Consider the following 5893-nt stretch of genomic DNA (forward strand, 5'->3'; position numbering starts at 1 on the left):
ATTTTAAGCCTTTAGATTTCTAGGGTTAGCTACAACCGTTAGATTTCAAGAGTAAAAATATATAACCATAGAAATCACTTTTCTTAATCTTATCTTCACCTCTCTACTTCTCTAGTCTCCCTCTCCTCCAAAATCTCAATATCTCACTAGTAACCTTGAACCCACAATACACCGTAGAACCCACAATGCACCGATCGTAATCCATGTGAAGAGGGATTGAACCGATCGTAATCTATGAGAAATCTCAATGATTATCTTTTAATTTTGTATTCATGTACTTTTTAGAATTGTAAAGTGGGAGTTTAAAAAGTTGTGTTTAGTAACTAAACAGTTTTAATTTTGAATAATTTTTTTTTTATGTGTTCATTGGTAACCGGTGACCGACCGACCGATACCCGGTTTGCCCGACTATCAAAACGGTCACGGACGGGCACTTTGTTAGAGAATAATCCAAAGTGCCCGCCCGTTTTGTCCGGATGTCCGAATGGACACTTAAGACTTATGTCCATTCCGCCCGGACCAGTTGACTTAATGTCCGTTTTCCTCCCGTCCGAACCGATTCCCGCCCCTAGTTGGAACAGTGTCTATTGTGTGAGTGAGAGAAAAACAATGAGAGACCGATCAAGATAACAATGAAAGATTGAAAGAGAAACAGTGAGAGAACGAGAGACATAGATAGGGAGAGCAATAGAGAGAGATAGTGAGAAAGAGTGAGAAATTGGGAGATATGGTAACAGTAAGTGAGAGAGGAGACGAGAGAAGAGGAGGCAATGGTAGTCAAAATGGTGGTAGTGGGAAGTTGTGGTGGTGATGGTGATAGAGAAGATGAAGATTATGGGGCAATATTTGATCAAGTTAATTTTGGGTTAAGAAACGATATTCCCCCGAGAACGTACAGAAAAACATGGATTCCCTTGAGAATTTATTCCCCGGAGATTATTCTTTATGCCCCAAAGCCACGGCCTAAATAAAGTAGTAATTGTAGGTTTTAGGCCATTTAATTTTGTTGGTTTTAGGCCATTTAATTTCTTCGAGCTTTAGGCCAGTAGTAATTTGGCACTTATCGCGTTTATCACATCGTATCAATGTATCAATACCTTGGTAATGACCATTGTAGTCAGTATTAAAAAAAGGTTACTTCCATTTTGCAGCCCTAAGAATGACCATCTCACCAAAATGGCCCCCCAAAGATGTCCAGCTTCCATTTTGGACTCCTTTTCACATTTCTGTCAGTCAACTTTTAACAATTATCTCTTTCATTCCTTTTTACCCTTATCTGCGTAATAGGTGTACAACATGTCCTTGTTCTTTCATAGTCGACAAGAATTAGTCTGACAATTGGTCAGTCGGCCGGCCAACTGTTGGCGACCCCACCACTAAAAAAAACTTCATCCTCCCCCCTCTTATCTTGTGCTTTGCGTTGTTCACAAGAAAGTTGTAGATTTCCAGATCCTATAATTTCATTAAAAATAGAAGAGAGATAGAAAGGCAAAAAAACTAGAGAGAAACATAGTTTTTCTCTATCATAGTGGACGACACAAAACCTCTACGAAAAATTTCCGATTCTTCCAAAGATCTAGCAGCCGCAGTTAATTCTAAAACCTTATATGTTGAACTTGCACCTTAGAATGTTTGCTCTCTTGTTTCTCCACTCTTCTCCCCTCTCACTTTTCCTCTCTTAAAAGGGTGAATATATTTCATCAAAGATTTATTGAAGGAATAAGACGAAGGGGTAAGCTAGCCTACTTCTTCGTTGCGAAATCTCTTTGTTCGAGACCCTGATGCCTCGATGAGAAAGAAGAAGATGAACTTACCCCTTCGTCTTCTTCATCAGACAACAACAGATTTGTTGTTGCGCAACGACGAAAGCGTAAGCAGATGCACTGCTAATAACCCCTCGTCTTCCTCTTCAAGCAGCATATCTGTTGCTTCGTGACAAAGGAGATGAATCGCCGCAGATCAAATTTTGACAGAGAAAAAGTGAGGGGAGAAGAGAGAGAGAGATAAAAAAAAAAAGCTAGATTGCAAAAAAAATCCTTGTTTGTTTCCTCCCCATCGTTAAAATTTACCAACACCATAACCACTCTACCAACTTTGCCGCAACAACAACATCAACATCGATGGAAACAACAACATCAACATCGGTGGCAACAACAACAACAACAACATCGGTAGCAATAACAAAAACAACATCGGTGGCAACAATAACAACATTAGGGGAAGCAAAAAAATTGGTGGGAGCAAGAACAACAACATCGGTGGCATAAACAACAAGAGGTGATCAAACATGAAGATCGGCTTGGGCAATGGCTCATGCTCGATTATATTTTTTTTCAAGACAAGTAGGGGAAATTTAGTTCTTTTCATGTTTAAACAATATTTTTTTACTTTAAAGTGGTCGATTTTCAGAGTGGAAAGTTACCAACTTTCAACCATGGTTTCATGTGAACTTGTCTACGTAGAAGAACTTGATTTCTTAACCTTGATTCTTTGAAGGATTAATCTCTGAAATTCGAAGATTTAGTTTTCTTAATCAACTTTCTCTCTCCAGGGTTTGTTATAAAACTGGCAATACAAAAACACGTCTTATTTCCTACGACATAGTATATTACCGTCGGCACTAGGCCTATAGCCGACGGTGTTATTACTTATCGTCGGCATAATAAAACCAATGCCGACGCTTTTCCCGAAATACCGTTGACACGTAACACCACGATGACGACCCGTCGTTTGGTTTCACTGACGAGTTGGTCGACGACCTACGAAGCGTAGGTAGTAGGAATTTCGGCGACGGTATTATATATAACAGTCGATAATAAAATGGCGCAGATGTTTTTTTTTTCGTAAAAGATTTCGCGGCATGGGTAAAATTTTGAGAAATTCATTTGACGCAGGAAAAGAATTTTAGTAATTAATTTTCCGACGGAAAATATTTTCCATGACATCGACAGTGGAAATAGTTTTGCGAAAATAATTTTTCGGGCCTCTTATGCCCTAACTAGCCCGAGAACTGCTTTTCCCCTCTACTCATATTTCCTCATGCATCTCTCTTTCCTCACTCCTTGCTCAACAGATTTCCACAGATTAATGGTCTCAATTGAAGCTATAAATCTTTTGTTTACTCGACATCCTTTTCCTATCAAAAACTGAAAACTAGGAATAATGTTCCTGTTTTTCTCTTTTCTCTTCTACTATCTCAATTCCTTTTTTTACTATTCTAGATTAGATAGATAAATAAGGAACTAGGGTTTATTCTTTCCTCACGCATCTCTCTTTGCTCACTTGATAGTCCCTAAAAGGTCACACTAAAAGGTCACCCTAAAAGGTCTCCACATGCAAGTATATGGGCGTCAAGTGATAACTTGGTAAGATCGAGGTCGATCCACAGAGACTAGTCAAACTCGTTCTTAACCTAGAATTAGCATGATTCTTCAAATGATTTTGTTATGAAAAATAAAGTAATAAAATACTGAAATAAATAAAGGAAACAAGTACCAATAAATAGGAATCAATGGGGAGAAGACCTAGGATTTCGAATTCACCTTATAATGGTCAAATAAAATCATAATCATCAATCACACTACAAGGTTGGATTCCTCGAATGATGATAAGTTAACTAATGACTTACAACTAATAAGCACCGACCATAAAAGAATCTAATCTAATGATGATGGATCAAATCGGGCGCACAATCATGAAAACTATATCATCAACAAGATCGAATTCATCAATCACAATACGAAATTCTAACTATTACCTCTTAACTTATCATGCATCAATCATAAATGAACTTAATCTAATCATGATGGATCAAGTTAGAAGCATAAACAATATAAGACAAATCACTACGATAAACTTGTTCATTTAGTGTTGAAGTGTATATGCCCCTTTGATCCACTTCAATCATTTTCCATTACCTTTATCCGGATATGAGCATATTAAGATCTGGAAAATATCAAAATCTCGAGGTAGCTAATTCTCCGTATATTGATTCCAAATGAGAGAAACTTGAGTATTTTCAAGTATTTTACGACATTATAATTATAGGAAGTCCTCCCCCTGATGTCGTTAGAATTGTCTCATTTTATATCATACAAATAATCATATGCTATGCACACACATACTTCAAGCATAGACGAATATGAAAAATGAATCAATTGCTTCAGGCAAATATTGATTTCTATTTTCATATCATATGATTTGTGGAACCGAAATTGCTATCTAATCACAACTTCAGGTGTGAGCAATTTGTTGTAATATCACAACTTTAGGCGTGATTGCTTGCATGTGAGATATCTCATCTCCATGTTATTTTTTAATTCTATTACAATTCATCGTCACTCTCTCTTTGTGTATTACAACTTCAAGTGTAATATGAATATGGGAATCTAACAAATCTATTTTCCAAGAATTTACAATTCATCACCGTCAAAAGACGCGAACGAAAATATTATCATTACTTGAATAGATATTTTGAACTCGGTGTAGTATTTTTCTTACCATAAGTTTAGTTGTAATATCTTAAGAGCCAATAGAAAATAATTCCAATGCTGAAATACCAATATTTCTCATTCTTCAGGAATGAGTAAACAAATTTAATTTGTTTTGCAATGGTTTACCGCTTTAATGATAATTAACCAACTCATAGTGGTTATATATTTTCATCCTTTAGAGATTTGATTTATTATCACCTCATATAAATTTATATTCAAACTCTTCTATAAATTTTGAGATTTGAAGACTTATTTCACACACACCAAACTTCAGGTTTGGTAATCTCATGTACGTATACAGATGATTCAATGTCACTCTAACCAAAATCAGATGGTTAAATTTTTTCCTAGAATCTTCATTAACAGATCTAATAAGAGAGCAGAACTGAAGTACTTATATTTGTATATTTGTAGAGAATTTCTCTACTTTGGCACATTGGTACGTTGGTACATTAGTACACTAGTATGTCGATCCCTCTTCTTCATTAGAAAAAATCTTCTTTATATAGGCATTTAATTAAATGAGTTACATAACCAATAGTCACACGATAATGGTGTTTGAATACAAAGTAATGGTGGAGAACTTACGGTGGTGAGAGTTACAAAGTGTGGTGGTCATCCACCAATCAAATATTTATAACAATTTACCTATTTTTGATATGTATATTTGTTGCCCTTCATCATCTTTTTTGTTGAAAGTTGTCCTCCATCATTTTGGTTGCAAAAGTTTGTAGAATGGCAAAAGTTTGTAGTGCCTAAAAGGTCCATGGCAAATAAGATAAAGAATATTTTGATCTTTTTTCACGGACAAATAAAAATTTTAAAAAGATAAAAAAATCTCGTTGTATTATTTTGAAATTGAGAGGGGATGGGTTCCCTATAAGGGTTGTTGAATCTATTCTGGTTGAAGGAGGGGTTGATGAATGAGAGGGGCTAAAGGGCATCAGCGAAAATGATGTAGGCCATCGGATTCCACATGGGGCCACTCACAATTTGTGTGAAATCTGGGGGCCTACATCATTTTGGACTGAGGCCTTAAAAAATCAAACTAGAAAGTTTCTAAGTTTTAGGGTTCTTAAATAATAACCTAACAAAAAGTTTCTTCGATTAAGGATTTTGAAATAAAAAATCAACCTGAGAAAGATTCTCAAATCAAACTAGAAAGTGAATGTGATTTAGGTTATGTCGAAGAGAGAGAAGGAAAAACCATGTTTAACAAATTCAAAACTCCATCTGAAAATTTCTTCCTCAAATCACCAAAAGATTTTTTTTTCGGCTATACAGAAAAACAAGAAGAACATGTTCATCATCCAAGAAGATACTTACAGTTCCGTGTGTTTCTTCACCAAATTCAAGAGCATTGAAGGAAATATCTGTTTGAAATTTTTTGTGAAGCTTTT

Source organism: Eschscholzia californica, unplaced genomic scaffold (genome assembly GCF_041429995.1).
Source record: "Eschscholzia californica isolate CP2 unplaced genomic scaffold, dmEscCali1.0.p SCAF_3, whole genome shotgun sequence".
Taxonomy (NCBI): domain Eukaryota; kingdom Viridiplantae; phylum Streptophyta; class Magnoliopsida; order Ranunculales; family Papaveraceae; genus Eschscholzia; species Eschscholzia californica.